Consider the following 23,714-nt stretch of genomic DNA (forward strand, 5'->3'; position numbering starts at 1 on the left):
GGTTGTTGGTGTAAAAATATGGAATTCCCAACTACAGGATTTGAAAGGTTGTACAGATACTCATCAATTTAAAAAAATGTACAAATGCAAAAAAAACTGTCAGTATGCACTTGAAATTTAAATTGGATGTTAATGATCAATTGATTTGAGCTGGTAAAAGTTTACTTGTATGGGATATTTATTTATTTAATTTATTCCTTTGTATTTGTTTTGATTAATTGTTTTGTTTTTATTATCAAAGTGTTGTTGGTGTTGGCTATTGAAAATCAACTGTATGTGATGTCAGACCATCTTTTCTTTTATTATTAATTGTTCAAGTAGGGGGCAGGCACATATAAGAATCTTTTTTCTTCTTGCTGCTCCTTTCCAATCATGGAGGTGTTGATTTGAAAATGTAGAGTGCATGTGCAAATTCTGTTGTCCACTTTCATGTGAGGAACAAACAAATAAACTAAACCAAACTAAACTCCTCCTAGGCGATTTGACCGATTTGCACCAAACTTTGCATGTAGTATCTGTCAACCCTACTGACAAAAAGTTATCAAAAGAATTTTGATAGTCCAAAAAACGGCCAAAATATAAAACAACAAATTCCTGCACATTGTGTTCAAAACAGACAGTCTTTCATATCTTGACCAAATACAGTCGCATTACCACAACACTTTTGCTAATTGTGTTCCATGGCCCGATGAGGGATTGTGCAAAATTCGGTGCAAATCGGCCAATAGGTGGTGCTCTGGTGGCAGTCTAATTAGTGTATATGGAAATAAATTGGAAAATCTTCAAATCCTCTTCAAAACTCACCGACTTTCAACCTCTTCTTGTCCCTCATACTTTGAGCTAGAGACAACATGTCAACTTTTAAAGGTAGGATCTGGAGGACTTTCAAACAAAACAAAATATAGACATATACAAATGAAATCCTGGTTAATCATCACCTGCGGGCTTCTACTCGTGTGGTGGTGACTCTGTTTGCAGAGCTCCTGCCCTTTAACTGTATTTTGATGTTTTTGGGAGCTCGGACCGCTTCTGGGCGGAGATTTCCCCAGCCAATGAGAGAGCGCAGGTGCCGTGCCCGAGCGTGCCCGAGCGTGCCCGAGTGTGCCCAAGCGTGTCCGAGCATGAACCTCTTCTGGAAAGCCTTTTTCCATACCTCCGGGCTCCGTACACCCGGGAGAGTTGAGCCTGATAGGAGGGGCCAAATTTGAATGTGTGTTTACAAACAGCAACTGGAAAATCCTCCAGACCCTACCTTTAAAGAGTCAGAAGACCTTTAACTATTGGGCATGTATTCAGCTTCTACTTTTTGGAAAAATACATACGTGGGTTGGGTGCCTACCTGTATACTGGAAATGTAAGTAAGAGATAATGTTTATTGTTTTTATTTATTACAGCTGACAAGACATCTAGGTGCACGCCCCCCGACTGCAGCATGCCCCGACGAGCGTGGACTGCGAGGGCCCGTTCATCTCTGCTTGCAGCTTTAATTAGGGCCCGGGCGACGCCGAAGTCGTCCGCGGAAAACCCTATTGAAATCGTGGTTTATTATTAGGGCCCGAGCGACGAAGAAGTCGTCCGAGGACCCTATTGAAATCGTGCTGTTTATTATTATTATTATTATTGCGACATTTCGTGTCCCAATTTCGGCCCTTTCCCAAATTTGAAAATGCTCCTAACTTTCCACATTCGTCCGGCCACATCCGAAATTTGATATTTTTGGGCGGTTGCACATGGTCGGTCCGAAATTTGATATTTTTGGGCGGTTGCACATGGTCGGCACGAAATGCCGAAATAGCGCCCACTACAAATTTTCAAAATACCCTCCCCATTGGGGTTAGTTTGTCGTAGGCAAACGAAATTTGGTACACACATGTATCATACCGAGACGCACAAAAAAGTCTCTTAACATCATGGTGAAATCCCAACAGGAAGTTGGCCATTTTGTTTTGAATTTTTTCGTTACGGCGATTTCCACAACTTACATTTGAACGAACTCCTCCTAGGGATTTCGTCCTATCGACTTCAAAGTTGGTACAGACCATCCTGAGAACATCCTGATCAAAAGTTATTAAAAGCTTTTCTCTATGTCAAGGGACGTGGCCGCTAGGACGTGACAAATTTTGGTGACTTTTCGTTTTCTTGCCATTGAATTTCGAACGGCTCTCCTGCCCACATACTTGATCTCAGCAGCTTCAAACTTGCTGGACATGATGATGGCTCGGCCCCGAACGCCCCGATATGTTAATATCCCACCTTACTCATAGGGCCCCCCGGTGGTAAGAGGAAGTGACCAGTTTTTACTTTAACATGTACTAATGCCACAAACTTGAGCGTATCAACTTCATTCCACCTCTAATGCATGCAGAACAAGTTGGTGAAGCTACCTTATGAACGCTGTGAAGCTACGTCTAATGGTGTCCATGTGGCGGCGTGGTGACTATCGATCCCTCGCCACTAAATACGTTTGGCATTTTGATGGCATCAACGACCTCATCTCCTCATGAAAATGGATACACAGGTCAAGAATGGCGAGCTCTTGCATCTGATAGGGGCGTCGCCCATGGGGGGGACAAAATGCCTCTATAGCGCCCCCTTGAAATTTTCAAAAACCCCTGCCCATAAGGGTTTTTTTGGAGTTGGAACATGAAAATTGGTACACATGTGTATATTGTCCAGACGCACATAAAAGTCTCTGGCACCAATGGTCTACTCCAAACAGGAAGTCGGCCATTTTGATTTTGACTTGTCATTTTAGCGTGATTTCCACATGTTGTATTTTAACGAACTCGTCCTAGGGATTTAATCCAATCGACTTCAAATTTTTTACAGATCATCCAGAGACCATGCTGATGAAAAGTTATTAAAAGCTTTTCTCTATGTCAAGGGGCGTGGCCGCTATGGTGCCTCCCTCTCCACCAAATACGTTTGGCTTTTTGATGGCTTCACCGTCCCCATATCCTCATGAAAATTGACAGACAGGTCAAGAATGGCAAGCTCTTGCATCTGATAGGGGCGTCACCCATGAGGGGGACAAAATGCCTCTATAGCGCCACCTTGAAATTTTCGAAAAACCCTCCCCATAGGATTTCTTTTGGAGAAGGAACATGAAAATTGGTACACATGTGTATGTTGTCCAGACGCACATAAAAGTCTCTGGCACCAATGGTCTACTCCAAACAGGAAGTTGGCCATTTTGATTTTGACTTGTCATTTTGACATGATTTCCACATGTTGTATTTTAACGAACTAGTCCTAGGGATTTCATCCAATCGACTTCAAATTTTTTACAGATCATCCAGACACCATGCTGATCAAAAGTTGTGCTCTGCATGTCTGTAGGTCAAAGAGCGTGGCTGCTATGGCGCTGCCATTTTTGATCCATCGCCATGCATATTCAAGCAGCTCTCTCTCCCACATAATTCATCCAAACTGCTTCAAAATTTCTGTACATGATAAGAGCCCCGCCCTCAAAGCCTCCATATGCTCGTAGGCAATCTTGCTCATGCCGGCCCCTTGTGGAAACAGGAAATGCCCTGTTATACATTGACATTGTCCGATTTGCTCGAAACTTCACGTGTGATGAAGGTCCGCCCCTGAACACACCTGCCCACATCTAGTTACGCTCATAGTGCCACCTGGTGGATGAACAAAACATTGCGTTTTTTTGCTCCTGCCAAGTTTTTTCTCCCTTCTCGCTTCGTGCCACAGCCCCCGCATGCCTCAGGCCCCCGCGGTTGCATGGGGGAGTGAGGGCCCGATCACAGCTGCTTGCAGCTTTAATTTATATTGTAATCAGTTGTTTCAGCTACTTTGCAGTTTTCATTATTTATTAGTAGTGTAACATTAAAGACCTTGTCATAAACTGATCATTGTCTTATTTTTTTCTTTCATCTTTAGGTCCATTACTGCCCCTTTCATTCCATTTTTTATAATAAATACCGAGTTTTTGACTTGAATGCACGTCTCCGGTTCTTCTTGTAGCTTGGAAAGACATACATTGGATATGTACAACTTGGAAAAGGTATTTTATAAGATTAGCCTGCTGACTCATTAATCTAGAGATACTGTGCAGATTCATTTATATGTCCCACTGACCAATCAATTCGTTGAAGAGTAGGTAGAATTTCAGGCAACCAAAATTTTCTTTGGTTGACTACAGCCCTAGTAGATACGCAAAAGGGGCCATCTTGCTTTGCTTGTCCAGTCATGATAAGGCTAAACACAAATCACAGTTGGTGTTTATTAGGGGTGGGAGAACTAATGGATTCTTAGATGCACTGGGATGCGGACATGGACTATTCAGCAACGATTCACAAATTTCAATAATCAGTCACTAAATGTTCATTAGTAATGTGTTGACGGAATGAAACTGGTGGGAGCAGTGCAGCACACACTTAAGTCCATGTTTAATTCATTTTCAGAAAATGCAGCAGTTGCAAGCACTTTTTTTTCCTGCAAAAAACCTTAAAAAACTGTGCCCAGTCCGCTCCTGGAGCTAATGTGGAGTGAAGAGGCTGCTCTCTGCTACTGGAGATGTCCATAACAACAGCAGAGCTGCAGAGCACTCTTCCTCCCCCTCATTTTGTCACTGTCATACAGGCAGGGGACTACAAGATATTTCCAAATTAATTAATTCTGAATTATTGCAAGTTAACTTTTAAATTAAAACAGCTGTGGATGATTTACTAGTCAACTGTACATGACTTGTTTACTATTTCTAGTTAAATACTACAGTCTACAAACACTGGACACTATGCCAGCATAAATATCCCACAAAGGCTTAATATGAGCAACCACAGATGAATACAATCCCACTGTCTCTCCCTGGTTCAAAAGTTCGGGTATGCAAGCATTTTGGCATCATCTTCAAGCAAATTCATCTGTTAATTTAATTATGGATCACTACAAACCTACATTATGCTATGTTTTAAAAGTAGTAAGCAGTCACACAGTGAGAAAAATATATCATCTATAGAATTCAGAAAATTAGATGCATCAAGATGCATCATGATCCATCAAATCATTGCCCTCTGAATCGTAATCGAATTGTTTGTTTGTCCAGATTGTTACCTTGGAATTATAAAGTTCTAACATTTTCACCAAAACTTAGCTAGGCTATGTATTCTTGTTCTGTGACAACGTATTAATATTATGTGATGTGTTTTTTAAGTTTTATGCATCTTTGGATGTTTTATTTAGAAAACAAAACAGTTCTATCTGTGAGCCAATCAGCACTGAGAAAGCACACAAGACAACCGGTCAGGTCTAGCTTCTTTGTTATGTGTCAGTGCTGATATCAAAGCCCGTTGCTAGTAGTTCAGCTAGCCTTGTGCTCTGCACTGTAGACCAGCCATGTCTGGTGGGAGGTTGCTAACAGAGCGGTCCATTCAGCAGTAAGCCTACTGCCAATAATACTGTCCTGATTCAACAGCAATGTGGAAACATCATGGCCAGCCACAGTTGCCCCACAGGCAGCCCAAGTGACTTCATTTTGAGCAGCAAACCCCCTGTAGCATTGTTATCTACTATTAGCTCTGTAAGCACCTTTAGTGGTGCAGCACAGCTAGTGGTGCTAACAATTATAGTGCTAACATTAAATAATGCTGAAGAGGTTTTGTGGCTCAAAATTAGCTGTTTACTCACCGTGTAGACCTGGGGGAAGACCGGGGGTGGCTATAATGTTTCCGCAGCTATGTCATCCCACCACCTGGATGGCGGTAATCATGAATGAGTGCTGCAGCTAGCTCCCAATTAGCTAGCCTGGCTGGTGCACAGTGCAGAGCATCTAAGGTCAACATTAGCTAACCAGTGGAGACTGGAGGGTGGGCAATGGGCACTTTGTTTCCGCATGTAATCGCAGCTAGCCATCTGTTAGCAGAGCCAACAGAAAATAAAAATGAAGGCAAGACATTTATATTACTTCACAAAACATTCTTTATCTCTATCCACCTCTTAACAGATACAGCTTAGAGAAGTGGTATCAGAGCTCACTGAGTTAATGGAGCTCCAGACCAAAAGGAAATGCCTCTTGTATTTCATGTTAATTTGCTTTTTTCCCCTTGAAAATGATCTAAATTAGCTGAATCTGACATTCCTAGTACAGTGAATATGTAGACTATCGCTATACTTTACCTGTCTCACTGTCTGTGCAGTGCAGTCCTGGTTAGATATCTGTTTGCTGTCTGACACAAAGAAAACTTAAACTAATGGTTCCTGGAATGTGTTTAAAAACCAATCATATTTCTACGTTCTGACCTCTACATTGAACAAAATATTATCACTGACAGTTAATCTGCAATGCTTTCTTGAATTAGTAAAATAAGATTTGTTATCCAACAAGAAATAAATGTTGTAAAAATATCAGAAAACATTCTCATACATTTCTCATACAGGTAGACAATCTGTTACAATGCTAATTTTATGTTTTAAAACAAATTATATGTATGTATAGTGTTTGTTTTCCATGAAAATCATTGCTTCTTTTCATGTTTTGCTAGATAGAACCTCATAATTCCAAGCAGAAAGTGAGTTCTTAGGATTAGAAGGTTCTACAATATCTACATTTGACCTGTCCCTAAAAAACCCATTTATAAAGCTGATTTCAATATTTTACATACAAAAACTTCAGGGTGTCTGTCATTCTTGTGCAGCTGTAATTGCATTAAGATCCATAAAGCAAATGTATCTTTGGGTATTCTGACTGCACATAGCAGGTGTGGAGGTTTATATGAGGCTGAATCGAGCTCTCTCTGCTGCATCATTCTATCCTCACCAGGAATCTGAAAACTGTCAAGTCAGCAGACTAGTCAGCTCACACAGACCAGAAAGAATGTGGATCCATCCTCTTCTGCTGACTGTTCACACTGCCTCTGAACTTTTTGTATGTCGGGTTCTCCTTGCTTTTCACCTTCTGCATTTCTTCCTTTGTGCCCTCATCCTCCTCTGAGTTTCTTTTCTCCATCCCTTTTAGGCAAGCCACCCATCAAACAAGGTAACGGAGACATGAAGTGCCGCGCCTTTTTCTCCTTCTCCCTTCTTTTGTCTCTTTTTCTGCAACAGCTGTGACTGAACAGTCTCTCAGCCGTGTCTTCTCCAGCAGAACTGAATGCCTCATTACCTGGATTGTATGGCCTAACATTGGCATTCCCCTCACTCACACTCCCTCTCTCTTTCTCTGTCCCCTCTATGTCTCTCTCCCCTAATCTCTCTCAGTTCAGCAGCCGTAACTTGTCAGTTCCAGCCACGGCCATCACTCCTCAGTGTCCCTGTGTCTGTCCTCACTCATCCTCCCAGCTTCATTTCACACACAAACACACATGTCTTGTTCTTGCTGTCGCCACTCATTTTTTTCTCCAATTGCCCCAACCCCCTCCCCCGAATACTTGAGTATATTTTCAAACAAGCCATCAGTTACTTCTGTTACTTTTAGAACGCTGGTCCTTCAGCTCCGAAACAGCAACGACTGTCTTTTGGTTCTAATAACGGAGATAACGTTAAACCTATCAATCCGAAAGAAGCCATGAAGCTTGTGGCTCGCTATGTGGTAGAAGAAATGCTACTATTGTCTAGGGTGGAGTCTAAAAAAAGGTGGAGGAGGACTCGCTGACAGACAGGTCAGACTCAGGACTTGCATTATGCCTGGTACACTACACGACTTTTCTGCCCGTTCTGAAAGTCACTATGTCACATTACATGATTGTGGAGTCATAAAATCGTGCCGTGACTTGGCCGACAGACATGACACACTACACGATGGTACTCACTTATTATCCCTGGTCATCTTTCATGGCATGTCTGATGTCATAGGGTTATTCTTGTCCTATTTTTATTAACTCTCTCTAAAAGGTTATGTTTTCGCTGGCGTTGGTCTGTTTGTCTGTTTGTTTGTTTGTCTGCAAAATAACTCAAAAAGTTCTGAACAGATTTTGATGAAATTTTCAGGAAAGGTTGATAATGAGACAAGGAACAGATTATAGATTTTGGTGGTGATCGGTTGAAGCGAAGTGGATAAAATAATAAAATGGCGGGAAATCCGAGCTGCTTGGCGGAGGTCTGCGCTCTCCGAATGCTTTTCTAGTTACTTTTACTATCATCTGAGTCATTGTGTCTGTTCATGTGCCACAAATGTTGTTGTAGTCCCCTAAAAGCATCAGCAGATGGCAGAAGCTACATTTGAAGTACAGTACGTAAACATTCAAGCTACTATATCCTCCACAACCAAGTTCCTACAAATGTTTCACAATAAAAGCCTATTTAGAAAACGGAGGGATTCTCTCAGCCGAGGTTATAAGGGGCTTTTAATTTGCAAGAAATTCAGGAAGTGTTGAGTTTGAAATGACAGCGCGATATGTTAACTTTATAAAGACAACGGGAGCAGATAAAAAGTAAATATATAAAAACACAGAGGGATTAATAAATAACGGACCGTCTATTATGTAGTCTGTTTCAAATGAAGCTGGTAGCCTCTGCAGTTGTGATGAGTAAAAGCCCCGCCACTATTTGTTAATGTTATTACTTTATGTCCGACCGTGAGGACGTAACATTGNTACAATATGTTGAAAGTATGTATTAATTTCTGGCAGTATACATGTGTGACAATAGTCATATGTGTATAATAACAGTAGAAGTATGACTAATGACTAATGATGGCAGCAGCAGCAGGAGGCATCTGGCAGGACCACGGCAGCAGCACAACCACACACGTCATGCTGTCCAGGCAGCGCTGCGATATGAGTTAATCTGAGAGACAGTGGAGCACAAAGGCTCCAGAGAAGAAGCCGAGTTAGTGACATCCAGAATGGCCGAGTTAGCAAGATGCAGTAATAATGTTAACGTTAATAACGTTACACAGCATGTTGATAAAGTGCCTCTGCTGTTTCACACCATCATCTTCCCCTTTTACTCCGTGTGGTAACATCCCTAGAGGAAATATTAAAAATGCTGGGGTGTTGTTGTCATACAGTTGTCTATGGCAGCAGATCGTTCTGTGTTTCTACTGGTCAAAGTGATGACTGTGATGGGAGAATTGGATCTCAGTGAAGGGCAAGTGGTCCATAACTAAATCTAATCTAAAAAATGAGTCCCTGATAATATTTTTCACCTGATCCTTTGCTCTTCCTTATCAACATGTTGTGAAAACACTCTGAGCAGTAAAATACAACACATCATCTGTAGTGTCTAACAAATTTCAAAGGCTTTCAGTAATTACTATGGTTTATTGACTCATAAAACTGTTTAGGTTAGTTTTTACAAATTTTAGAGATATGAAGCATTTGAAGATACACATCAGGGTTAGGGCATACACGTCAAGGTCAAGGTCGGGCATGTAAACTAACAACTCACTTGCCCGATCGGGCAAATTGCTAAAAATAGTAAAAATTAATAACTAATTGATAAATAAATGTATTTTAAAATGTGCTCTTCTGCTCTGATGCAACGGTCTCTCTGCCTGAAGTCACAGGCACATGCTGTGTAACAATGTCCTGCCCACAGCCCCCATTGATATTATTTTGCGTGACGGACGCTTCATATAATAACATAACAATGTACTATTTATGGTGTTATGTCATCGTGTCATTTCTGTCTCTACATGGTCACGCGTTAACAATTCTCCTCTGCTCTCTGTGAGCACGCTAGAGCGGCTTGGGCCTCATTTTCCTGACCAAACCTGATCCCGAGCCCGGTGCAGTTTGTCAGCTGACAAAGTTATTGTTATGGACACTGTGTAAATAACCATCAACAGACAGCTGTTACGCACAGACAAACAGCCGCTCGCACAGCAGCGCAGCACGGCACTCGTACTGAGCTTGTGTTGCATTCAGGCGTTGTCACGTAAATAACATCTTCCAGCACTTAAATAGGTCATAGCACAAAACAGCAGCATGTCATGTGATTTTTTACTTTTATTATATTCAATAAAATTGTATGTTCCTAAATCTTGAGACACCTCATATGTAAGCTAGACAGACATTTCACCTGCTCATTACTGTGCACAAATGTACTGTATGTACTTAGTCCTAAAGAGCCCTTCTGGTGCCAGTAGATACATAGAAACATCCCAGCAGGCTGTGCTTTGCAAGCATACAAAAAAGTTTCACGCATGTGAAAATTATTTTTCATGCGTGTGCTTCACCTCCGCTGCTACAACTCCATCCTAGGGGAAACACTGCTGTGTGCGTTTTGTGCAACAGGTGGATGTGGTAGTCTACTGGTAGAGTAGAGAGAGAGCTAAGTAGCGTTGAAGTAGAGTAGAGCAGGGCAGAGAGATGGAAGCAAAATATATTAAACCCGGTGTTAATACAGCAGAACTGGAGAGAGGGGTGAAAAATTAATAGAGGGGGGCATGGGCGCAAAATTATAGATGGATAATGATTGACAAATTTTTCACTTTAAGCCGTGACACTGTCATTTTTGTGTAGGAATTAAGCTACAATACATGATATATGTTGTTTTAATTAATAAATACAGTGTGAATAAAGATTACATAACATAAAAATAACTGCAGTCTTTGTTATTTGATAAATTAAATTAAACAATTTTTATAGGGCAAGTAAAAGGGCAAGTAAAAACTGACTTCGGGCAAGTAGATCTCTGACCAACTTTCCCGACTGGGCAAGTGAAAAAAAAACCTTAGCGTTGAAACCTGCACATACTACAAGAAATGACATTACAATAAGCAAAACTACCAATGAAGGCACTGGTGGACCGTTTCAATTGCAGAGGTCAAGAGGGTAATCTTGAACAGTGTGTTGTATATTATAATATAATTACATGTTTTTTTTTGTTTGTATGTTGGTTTAGTTTCTGGTGTACCAGAGCCATGTAACATCATCCCTTCTGTCCTCATCTTTTGCACCAGTCCTTAATATATAACGTAACAAAGCAGGAATCTATCACAAAATAAACCAAAGAAGATGCAGTTCCCAAACAGAGACAGCTGGTTCATACTCTAGGGCTGTGTACGTTGGAACCTGATGTGACTCTTTACTCCAGGTTGCTTTTTGACTGTGGAACCGCAGATGCTTGTTCACAATCAATTCAGGCTGCTGCACCAAAGGAGCTTTCAGTGTTCCAAAAAGACAGCTTGTCAGAAAATGACTTGGATATTCTGATAAAGCATATGAATTTTTAAAGAAGATGTCGTATGTACACGTGCACTAAGACCATTAACAGATCCTGAGTTAAGAAGCAGCAATTACAAGGGTCAACATGAATGATTTCATAAGATACATTGACAGGAAATACAAAGCTGCCCTGAGTTAATCAAGAAATCATTTTCTGCATACTTGACATCAAAACAAACTGATGTGTAATGTTGAGTGTATTTGCAGAATGTATATTGTCTATGAAATAATTAGTTTTAATAACAGTATTTGCTCCTACCAACTATGTAGTGATGGCCTGTGGAAAGAAGCTGTCTCTGAGCCTGTTTGCCAGAGGACAGCAGGACAAACAGGTGTGAAGCAGGATGGGTGCTGTCTCTGATGATTCAGGCAGCGGGATGTATAAATGTCCTTCAGAGAGGGGAGGGGGCAGCCGATGAACTTCTGCGCCATCTTGACCACTCTCTGGAGCCTCTTTCGGTCTGCCTCGGTGCAGTGTGTGAACCATACTGAGATGCAGTATGTTAAAATGCTCTCAATGGTTGAGCAGTAGAAGGTCACCAGCAACTTCTCAGTGACGTTGTTCTGTTTGCAGTCCAGGAGAGGTCCACAGATATTGTGGTACCCAGCAAAGTGAAGGTGTGGACCCTCTCTACACCCTCTCTGCCCTGTGCTTCCCGAAGTCCAGGATGATCTCCTTTGTGGTGTTCAGAGCCAGGTTGTTTGCCAAGCACCACGCAGATAATTTCAGGACCTCGTCCCTGTAGGCAGGCTCATCTCCACCTGAGATCAGCCCCACCACCGTCGTATTGTCAGCAAACTTCACCATGGTGTTGCTGGTGAGGGCAGGTCTACAGTTGGAGGTGTAGAGGCTGTAGAGTAGTGGGCTCAGCACACACCCTTGTTGGGAGCCCATACTCAGTGTCCGGGTGAAGGAGAGGTGGGGTCCAAGTTTCACTGTCTGAGGCCAGTTTGTGAGAAAGTCCTTAATCCAAGAGCAGGTGGGTGGGGGGGAGTCCCAGGTCAGACAGTTTGCTGACCAAGGTATCAGGGATGAAGGTGTTGAAGGTTGAGCTGTAGTCGATGAAGAGCATACTGATGTAGCTCTCCCGGTGTTCCAGGTGGCTCAGCGTGGTGTGAAGGGCGATGGCTATGGCATCCTTGTTTGATCTGTTTGCTCTGTAAGCAAACTGGTGGGAGTCAAAGGAGGGAGGGAGGCAGGTTTTGATGTGATTCAGGACGAGCCGTTCCAAGCACTTGGTGATGACAGGTGTAAGTGCAACTGGGTATTAGTCGTTGAGACTGACTGAGGCTGATTTTTTGGGTACAGGGATGATAGTGGCAGACTTCAGACAGGCTGGGATGGTGGCCTGTGTCAGGGAGAGATTGAAGATTGTGGGGAAGACCTGGCCTTCTGCTAGTGCAATGCTTGAGTCCTCTGCTGTGTTGATCTGCCCCCTGAAGTTGGTGATCTGCTGGATACCCTGCCACACCTGCCATGGGTTGTTGTTGGTAAGGTGGTTTTCTATTTTCCTCCTGTAGTCGGACTTGGCTTTCCTTATTTCTTTCTTCAGATCAGCTCTAGCAGCGCTGTACAGATCTTTGTTACCTGACCTGAAGGCGGTGTTGCGGTCCTTGAGGAGTGTCTTCACCTGGCTGGTCATTCAGGGCTTCTGGTTGGGGAACACCTGGATGTGTTTGTCCACCGTGACATTCTTCATACAGAACTTGATGTAGGATAGTACAGACTCCGTGTGTACAGCCAGGTCCTGATGTTCAAAAACACTCGGTGTGGGTGAAACAGTTTTGAAGTTGAAGAAGTGCATCCTCAGGCCATGTTGTAATGTTCTCAATTAATGGAGTTGCCCTTCTTCTGAGAGGTGTGTATGCAGGGCTAAGGAGCAGAGATAGGTGGTCTGACTGGCCTAAGTGTGGGAGCTGTATGGCTCTGTATGCATGTTTAATAATTGTGTAAACATGATCTAATGTGTTATTCCCTCTGGTCGGACACTTAACATGCTGATAAAACCTAGGCAGGACAGACTTTAAGTTCGCTTGATTAAAATCACCAGCAACAATGTGTACACCATCGGGGTGAGCCTGCTGTAATGTTTTTATGGTGTGTGACAACAGCGAGAGAGCTATGCTAGTGTTAGCATCGGGTGGTATGTACACAGCTGTGATTAGCACGACTGTTAGCTCTCTGAGCAAGAAAAATGGACGGCATTTAACAGAGATGGATTTCAGTCAGGCCCTGCAGTTTGTGTGTGTGCGTTTACGTGGGAGGGGAGTCAGAGAGACAGGAGAAAAAGATCTGCAGAGAGAATGTTAAAGAAGAAGGAGAAAAACAGAGTTAAACAAAATATTCAGAATTGGAGTTAATTGAGGGAGAAGTAAAAGGCTGCAAGCGGCTAAATGCAATTTATAGGTTCAGAAGGGCAGACAGAAGAAACACCAAGTGAGGGGGGGCTAAAAATAGCACACTGTAGACGAAATGAACAAAGTTCACAGAGGAAGTAAAAAAATCATTACTTTGATTTTAACAGGAGCTGTCAGTGTCGTGTACATCATTTAGCTACAGTCCCCACAAGCCACATAAAGAAACTCCATCACACAACATCATCCCTTCTGTCCTCATCTTTTGCACCAGTCCTTAATATACTGCTTAATAAAGCAGGAATGTATCACAAAATAAACCAGAGAAGGTGCAGTTCCCAAACAGAGACAGCTGGTTCATACTCTCGGGCTGAGTGCGTTGGAACCTGATGTGACTCCAAGTATGATGTACTCCAAGTTGCTTTTTGACTGTGGAACCGCAGATGCTCGTTCACAATCAATTCAGACTGCTGCACCAAAGGAGCTTTCAGTGTTCAAAAAAGACAGCTTGTCAGAAAATGAGAAAATGACTTGAATATCCTGATGAAGCATATGGATTTTTAAAGAAGATGTAGTATTTACACATGCACTAAGACCATTAGCAGATGCTGAGTTAAGAAGCAGCGTCAAGATGAAAGCAAAAGTCAACATGAATGATTTCATAAGATACATTGACAGGAAATATAAAGCTGCCCTGAGTTAATCAAGAAATCATTTTCTGCATACTTGACATCAAAACAAACTGATGTGTAATGTTGAGTGTATTTGCAAAATGTATATTGTCTATGAAATAATTAGTTTTAATAGCAGTATTTGCTCCTACCAACTATGTGGTGATGGCTTGTGGAAAGAAGCTGTCTCTGAGCCTGTTTGCCAGAGGACAGCAGGACAAACAGGTGTGAAGCAGGATGGGTGCTGTCTCTGATGATTCCCTCAGCTCTGCTGAGGCAGCGGGATGTATAAATATCCTTCAGAGAGGGGAGGGGGCAGCCGATGATCTTCTGCACCGTCTTGACCACTCTCTGGAGCCTCTTTCGGTCTTGCCTCGGTGCAGTGCGCGAACCATACTGAGATGCAGTATGTTAAAATGCTCTCAATGGTTGAGCAGTAGAAGGTCACCAGCAACTTCTCAGTGACGTTGTTCTTCCTGAGCACTCTCAAGAAGTGTAGATGCTGCTGTGCCGTCTTGATGACAGCCGTGGTGTTTGCAGTACAGGAGAGGTCCGCAAAGATCGTGGTGCCCAGCAAAGTGAAGGTGTGGACCCTCTCTACACAGTCGCCATTGAAAATGTATATTGTCTATGAAATAATTAGTTTTAATAACAGTATTTGCTCCTACCAACTAAAGCATGATGTTAGCCATGCTTTAGTGGCTAACATCCATTAAAGTTCACCTTCACAACAGTCTCAAATGGCAATGTAACACAGAGGCTGTTTACATGAAAGGGCTGAAAAGCTCTACTTCCTGAGGAAACTCAGGTAATGTGTGCAACAAAATTTTGCAGATGTTTTACCAGTCTGTTGTTGCAAGCATGGTTTCCTTTGCTGCAATGTGCTGGAGCAGTAGCATCAGAACCAGCCACCAAAACAGACTGAATAATCTTACAACCTCCTGGTGAAACAGCAAGCACTTTCAGTATTAGACTGATCCAAGGACAGCTACAGGAGGTCCTTTCTGCCAGCTGTCATCTCTCTGTGCCAGTCAACCTGTTACCTACCTACCTGCCTACCTAGCTACCCACCTACCTAGCTTCCTGCCCACCTCCCTACCTACTTATCGTTCTTCCTGGCCACCTACCTCCACATCTACCTACCCATCCACTTACCTACCTACCCACCCACCCACTTACCTACCTACCTACCTTGCTTAACTTTTCGCAGCCTAAACCTAAGATGCAGACTGTGAACCCTGAAATTACATTTTCTCCAAAACATATTTGGTAAAGCAAAATAGTATTATATAAAGAGATTTGTATTTGAGATAATGCTCTCCTTGAGTTGATTTATAACTTTTACATGTGAATAATTTCAGTTCTAATATCACATACATTTTAATTCACACTGCCAGTACTTTGGCTTTGTGGAAGGGTCATAGGAGACTTTATCCACATGGAAAATGTTGACAGCTGTCACTTATCATTAGCCTTAACTGGAGGAGGAGCTTTAAGGTTAAAGTGGAGAAGCAGCTCATGGGAAGGTTGAACTTTGAGTCCAGCTCTGTCCAGAGTAAACAACCTGAAGGTGCCCTTCAACACAGCTCAAAGCTCATTACTCAGTGATTCCTGTAGAGCAATGGGAAGCTGCTGACCAGTTCACAATGGTGGTAGACTGGTTATACTGGGCAACTCCCAACAGCTCAAGGTATATGGAACTGGTAGTGGTTCTTCCATGGAGGAATACAGGCTGAACAGACTTAAAAAATTGCCATGTATTACAAGGTTTGTACAAAACACAGAGAAAATGTGATAAATTGCAAAGAATGTTGATGAGAGTGACAGACACAATGTGGGAGCATTTGTGGGATGCAAATGTTCATGACTGAGCCCTGGCAAAGGTGTTTTACGAAGCTGAAAGCTCCACCAGCAGTAAATTAAGGCAAGAGAGCAATGCTGTGTTTATCTAAAATCTCTGTGAAGGATTTTCCTATATAGTTAATAAGCACTTCCTTTAAACAGCGTTCCAGGCATCAATTTGAAATTGAAATCACACACACACACACACACACACACCTCCGCAACTACATATATGTAATTGACAGTGTCTTAATTCACACCTGCCTCACATAACTCAGTGCTGTTGTGTTAGTGCAGAGGGATTCATGGCCACCGGGGCGTGTGCCTGTTTGTGTGTTAGTTGTAAGAGTGAGTGTGAAAGAAACAGAGAGAGAGAAGAGAGAGATTAAGATGGCACATTTCATGGCAGAAAAAAGGATTTGATTGCATGTGAGCTGACAGTCAAGATACAAATTGTGCCACCAAGGAAGTGACGCATGGATATCGGTGTCAACCAACATCACACACATTAGCATTACACAATAACAAACGTGACTTTGAGGGAGATGTACAAACACAGGAGCATACCACTGCATACCTGCTTAGTCTGCGCATACCACTGCATACCTGCTTAGTCTGCGAAGCTGAGGGATGAATGCCATGAGTGTGATGCTGCTTAGCCTGCGAGGCTGAGGGCTGAATGCTGTGAATGTGATGCTGCTTAGCCTGCGAGGCTGAGGGTTCAATGCTATAAATGCGATGTTGCTTAGCCTGCTAAGCTAAGATGCTGGATGCCATATATGCTATGAAATAGTTTAACGTGCAATGATTGATGACGCCTGAATGATTTGGCCAGCTATGGCTACTAGGCATAATGCTATGTATGCAATTACATGCTATGCTAGTAATGGTTGATGACAGCGAGAGCTGAATAGACCACGTGTAGGCAACACTGAGCTGGCCAGCATGGCTGCTTAGCAGAATGACATGCATGGAAAAGTTTGATTAGAAAGTGAATCTCTATTTTAAAAACATTTATTTGCTCATAGATGGGCATGGAAGACTTGAAAGAAAATAATAATAATCAATGGCAAATTAATCAATAGTGATAATACAGTTTCCTAATTACTGTAGGACTGTATACATGTAGGTATGTATGTATGGTATTTGTAAATAATAAATCAAAGAAATCACAATACTGAGTCAGTGTAACAGTAAAACTGACATAAATCAACATAAACTGTCAAATTAGCCTGATTGAGCCTTAGCATGTTACATTTAGGAGGCAGCATGAACACAACTTATTAACTGCAATATAAAAACGGTTTACTGGCTCAAGTTTACCCAAATAAATATGACTGTGAACAAACAGACTCTCTCAATAGCCCGTAACACAGCAAAATAACTTTCACATGTCATATGATTTGTTAACACACTTACAGGTGCTCATTCACGCATACACTGTTCACTCCTTGGCAGTCCCAAGTTGTGAAGGACCCCAGCCTGGCTTAGGCGCCCAGCCCAATGCCTGTTCATTTCCCCATGTCTCCGGCTATTACTGCCCCCTGGTGGGGAATTCTGTACAATAATATAAATTTGTTGCTAGGTTATATTATTACAAGTTAGAATAAGCCACCCAGCAGTATTTAAGTTATTAAAATGACCACCTTTATCTGCTGCAGCATCAGACAAACACATTAGTTATTAAGGAAAATCTAAAATTTTGTTACAACTGACCCAGGTCTCTCCTATCTGAAAATATTGAGTTAGTCTCTCAGAATAATGAGAAACGTTCTGAAAATAACTTGCTCATTGAGAGACTTAAATTTTAAAATGACATTAACATTAATTAAGAGACAAAATCAATTTTTAGGTTTATAATGTGAAGAATTGTAAAATATCACTTTTATGTGGTAGTTCAGACATCGACAGTGATGATGTGTTGTTGAATGTTTGCATCAAAACTTGTATAGCCCACTTAGTGTGATGATCTGAGTGACTGGGAAACCTATTCAGATGGAAACACTCACCCATTCAGAGGGAATGAATAGGTTCATGGTAATGCTAATTATGTGTTTGAGCTCTCTCACCTTCCAAGATAAACATGACCACATTATATCACCATTAGTGAAAGTACTCACTCCTTTCAGTTAAACTCTGCAGACTATGTGCAGCTTGAACATTGTTGCGGCTGCATGTGAGGATGAAATGCCAATTTCAGCCTGTGATCTCTCACTGACTGACTGACAGCCTCATCCAAGTGACATTTTACAATTCCTCATATTTAAAACTAACAAAATTCGTTAGTTTAGTGACATTTTACAATTCTTCATATTTAAGACTAACGAATTTCGTTTCTGTACATGGTCACACGTTTACAACTCTCCTATGCTCTCTGTATCGCAGACGACGGAGTCATGTTGGAAACCATGCACCGCTCCACACCGACACGCTTCTGCCACCGTACAGTCGCAGACGCATACCCGATCCATCAGACACATGAACGCGCTCAAATGGTCATCAATATTACGGTGTGCATGTGCATTTAGGCCGGCTACTTCAGTCAAGATATTATGTGACTGCACTCTGCAGTGCGTAATCCTGGCTGTATACGCTTCCACACAGTTTCAGACCGTCTGATGGGGTGCTGGGACGTGCTGACGAATTGCGGTAAGCGCGTTGTGTCATTTCCGACAGCGTCTCTGTGCTGCTCTAGTGAATTCTACTAGCCTGCTTTCTGTTTTTCTCACTTCAATTGCTTAACATCTGATTCAAGTCTTAACCCACACTTGTTCTGTTTAAGCACTTATAGCTCTCCTTTTTACAACTTTCTTGCTAATCTTTTAGCTGTTGTCTGCACGTTATTAGCCTTGTTAGCTACATTAGCTTAGTGATGGCTTCCCCTTCTCCTGCTCTTTCTTGCTCGGCGTGCCAAATGTTTAGTTATGCCTCTACCTCCTTTAGCGACAGTGGTAACTGTAATAAGTGTATGGAGGTAGATTTGTGTCTTTATTATATCATATCAAAAAAAGTTGCTTCAATCAAAAAATATATTTTAAATAAAAAAAAAAACTTCACTTCAATCAAAAAAAACATTTTTAAACAAAGAAAAATAGTGTAAAAAAATATTTGAGGCCCAAAAAATTGCATTTGAACACTTTTTTTCTTTGCTTGAAAGTTTTTTTGTTTGAGTTATTATTTGATTGAAAATATTTGTTTTGACTGAAGTCATCGTTTTTGTGTTTGGGCCATATTATGGGTGAACATTTGTGTCTTTATTATTCCATCCCAAAAAATATCACTTCAATCAAAAGAAATATTTTCAACCAAAAAAAACATTCACTTCAATCAAAAAATATATTTTCAATAAAAGAAACAAGTGTTTGAATGCAAAAATAAAAATTAAGACCCAAAAAAAATCTTTTGAACATGTTTTTTCTTTGATTGATAATATTTTTTTCATTGATTTTTTTTTTTTTTTTTTTTTTTTTGATTGAAGTGAAAAAAGTTTTGAAGTCTTTTTTTTTTGATTGAATCATTTTGACACAAATATCCCGCAGTGGGCAGATGTGTCCCCATTGGTCATACATGTTTGAGTGACAAGTGTCTATGCCAATGACGTTTGAAATAGGAATCTCTTTCTGGAACAAGCGAGTCGCCATTTGCAAGGTACAGCACTGGCACACCTGAGCAGATGGGCTTTTCAGTGATTCCCCCACTGTCACCGCAGCAAACCTCCCTCTGAAACCAGGTGAAACAGGTCTTCTCTGGGGGGAGACAGAGGACTTCAGGAGAGGCGTGGCGCGAGGAACCAGAAAACCAGAAAATGCAACTCTTTGCATCTGGCTAGCTAACTTCAGATATGTGTTATGACTGATGTCGTAATTTCTGTAAGTTTGTGTTTTCCTGCATGTGTACTCTCTGCGTGGTTTGTTTTGTGTATGTAAATAGGTGTGTGCCACAGCCCGGCGGTGATTGGCGGATTGATTACGTCCTCGTTCGTTATTTGCTGCAGCCGAGGGCGTTCGGCTTTTAAAGGGCCAAGATGGCGGTTGCCGGCGAGCGAGCAGGCAGACCTCACCTTCCTCCTCTCCCAACTGGCCACACATTGTTGTATTATTGTAGTGAATCATTATTGTATGTTATCAACTCTTGAATCGTAGGGGTGGACTGCCAGTTTTGTTCCTCACACTTTTCTCCTGTTTATTCAGTTAGGGCGGTAAGCTTTTTGTCATTTGTTGTTTATTAGGTTATTTACTTACTCCCTGGACAGGATTGTTTTGTTTGTGGTTTTGGCCTTAGTCCACCCTGACGTTATTATTTCACTTAATTCTGTCATTTAAATATTGTAATACATTCGCACTATCTATCGTTCCACACGTTTGTGTCATTGTGGCTACTTGGGACTTGGGGAAGATGGGGCCTTTCATGTTGTGTCTCAGACACCCCTAGACTGGGCATAACATATGTCTGGGGCAAAATGGATGGATCTGTATTACCTAAAGCGAGAGAGGAGAGTGTCTGGGGTGAGCAGAAAACAGATGCAGCTTTACTTTGGCGTCACCCTTGTAAAAAAAAAAAAGAAAAGTCTCTCGCCGTGTGTTTGAAAGTCTGCGAAAGACCTGCAGCCCAACATCTGCTGCTAAAGCTTAAGCACCCCATTCACTTTAACAGCAGATTGTCCGTGAATCCCAGTTTTCTTAAATGAAAGTTAGTAAAACTACCTGGTAAGTGCAACTCGCCATTTATCAGCAGAGAATTGAACCCCCTAGGGACGCGTGCTACACAAGCGCTGCAGGAACTGTATTTATAACATGGGGAGTGTATTTTTTAATTAATATAACAACATTTAAGTACATTTTTACTGCAATAAGTCCACATTTACCTACAAAATAGGTGCTGAATTAAACAGTGGCTCCTAATGTTATTTTAACAAAATAGGTGCTGAATTAAACAGTGGCTCCTAATGTTATTTTATGGGAATAACTGACACAATCAGAAACCAGAAAGGTCCATGTATCATTCGTTCATTCCATTTTCAATTTAAAATCAAAAAACGAAAAAACGGTTTGTTTTTTCATCATCCGTTTCATGATCAAATTCAAAAATACAAAAAAAAAACGGTTTGTTTTTCTTAATTTTGATTTTATGCTCACATCAAAAATAGCAAATCGAAAAATGGGCCACAATTAAAATTTGATTTTGATTTTTTATTTGATCCAACTTGCGTGACCCAGAACTATTTTCTACGGAAGCGCATTGCATTCACTGGATAAAAAAAAGAACACCTACAATCTAACGTTACAGCAGCCTACAAGCATGCTGTGTCAATAAATCAGCTCAGACTTTGTTAGAAATGTAGTATTTAGCCTAATAACATCATGCTACAGCAGTAATAACGTCAGCTTTAGTCAAATGGCTCTAGCTCTCCCGGTAAATGTCATAAACTCTGGACACATTTTCCCTGTATGCTGATATGATAATGGCCGCGTTTCCCAGATCGCTCTTAGCTTAAGAAGATCTTTCACTAAGAAGGAGTTGTAAGATCGAGCTGACCCACTCTTAACAGTAGGACCCAGGATTACAGCGCCCCTCCAAGCGCCGCAACGGTGTGCCAGACCGTCATATGTAACGTCTTTGTCTGCCCGTGTGCTCAGAAGCACACAGATATTTCTGAGAAGTTATGATAAAATAAAAAAAATATTACAGACTATAGAATAGGACTGACAACCTCTCCAATGTCTCATGTCAATTAATTAACACTAGAACTGATGATTCAAAAGATTTTTTTTGGGTCTCAATTTTATTTTTGCATTCAAACACTTTTTTTGTTTTACTGAAACTATATTTTTTGATTGAGGTGAATGTTTTTTTGGTTGAAAATATTTCTTTTGATTGAAGTGATATTTTTTGGGATTGAATAATAAAGACACAAATGTCCTACCCATAATATGGCCCAAACACAAAAAAGAATCAAATAATAACTCACTTCAATCAAACAAAAATCCTTTTCAAGCAAAGAAAAAAAGTGTTCAAATGCAATTTTTGGGCCTCAAATATTTTTTTTGCATTCAAACACTATTTTTCTTTGTTTAAAAATGTTTTTTTTTTTGATTGAAGTGAAGTTTTTTTTGATTGAAAATATATTTTTTGATTGAAAATATATTTTTTGATTGAAGCAACTTTTTTTTTTTGATTGAATAATAAAGACACAAATCTACCTCCATAAAAGTGTAGCTTATTTGCTGCATTGGAGGCAAGGCTCAGTGAATTAGAAGCGCGGCTCCGCACCATAGAAAATCACTGGCTGCGGTAGTTAGCCAGTCCTCTGTAGCCGGTGCGGAGCCACATAGAATAGCCTCTGCTAGCGGTCCCCCGGTAAGCCCCGGACAGCCGGGAGGCTGGGTAATTGTCCGTGAGAAGCGTAGCTCTAGGCCGAAGCCCACGGTTCACCACCAGCCTTTTCATGTTTCTAACTGCTTTTCACCACTCAGCGACACAACCGCTGAGGACAAAACTCTGGTTATTGGCAGCTCTATTCTGAGGAACGTGAAGTTAGCAACACCAGCGGCCATGGTCAAATGTATCCCTGGGGCCAGAGCAGTTGACACTGAATCAAATTTAAAAAGAAAAGCTGGCTAAAGCCAAACGTAGATTTAGTCATAGATTGATAAGGTTCATACTGTCTTCTTATTTAGAATATTTTAAGGTTTTCTTATATTCAGACAAACAGGATGTAAGGATATGTATGGGCTGAAATATGTGCCACCAGAAACTGAATTTGAATCATTTATATTTGAATTTGAATTAATAAACTTGAATAATTGCATTGAAAAACTGAATTTGAAAAACATATTTTGAAATTGAATTAATAAACTTGAATAATTGCATTGAAAAACTGAATCTGAATAGTATAATTAGGGACCGAGCCTAGAGGCAGAGGACTGCTCACAGAGCAGTCCTCGACCCTATTGTTTTTGGTGCGTTTATTCTTTCTTTCTCCCGCCGCCTCTTTGAACTGGAATTTGACCCCCTAAACATGCTCAAAAACTCACCAAAATTGGCACGCACATCAGAACCGGTGAAAAATTTTAGAAAATCATAAAATTAACCCCTAATTGCCAAAATGGGCTCTCTAGTTCCACCTAGGCACACAAAAATGGCCGCTACGGCCTGTAGGAACGTCGTAGAAACATGAAACCAAAACTGCCGTGTTCGTCTCATGAAGACCTAAAAATCACGCACTGACACCCCTGACCTAAATCCAACAGGAAGTGAGCTATTTGCCCTTTCAAAGTAAGATTTTGCCTTAAAACTGCCTTTCCTAAAAAATCTTCTTGTCATACACCGTTTATCCTATCGGCTTCAAACTTGCACAGATGACAGATCAACTCCTTCTAATGAGATCTTATTTATAACTTTTTCATTACACGATTAGTTTGGATTTTATGGCCTCCTAAAGGTGAGATGTCAGAAAAATGTCCTGACGATCTTCGAAAGCTGTCCCATAGGAAATGAATGGCAGCAGGGGGGAGAAAGAGACCAATGTTTGGGCTTTTTCTAGCCTTTACAGCGTCTCCATACTTTGTGCTACAGACTCCATTCCAACTCTCAAATGTTGCCACAGGTCTCATCTATTCACTGATGTTTTCATCTTTTTCATATCTTTTACCGTTTTTAATCTGTGCCTCTCAAAGTACCATGAGCAAAAGTGGAGAAATTGTCAGTTTATAATGGGTGTGTA

Source organism: Epinephelus moara, chromosome 4, assembly GCF_006386435.1.
Source record: "Epinephelus moara isolate mb chromosome 4, YSFRI_EMoa_1.0, whole genome shotgun sequence".
Lineage (NCBI taxonomy): Eukaryota > Metazoa > Chordata > Actinopteri > Perciformes > Serranidae > Epinephelus > Epinephelus moara.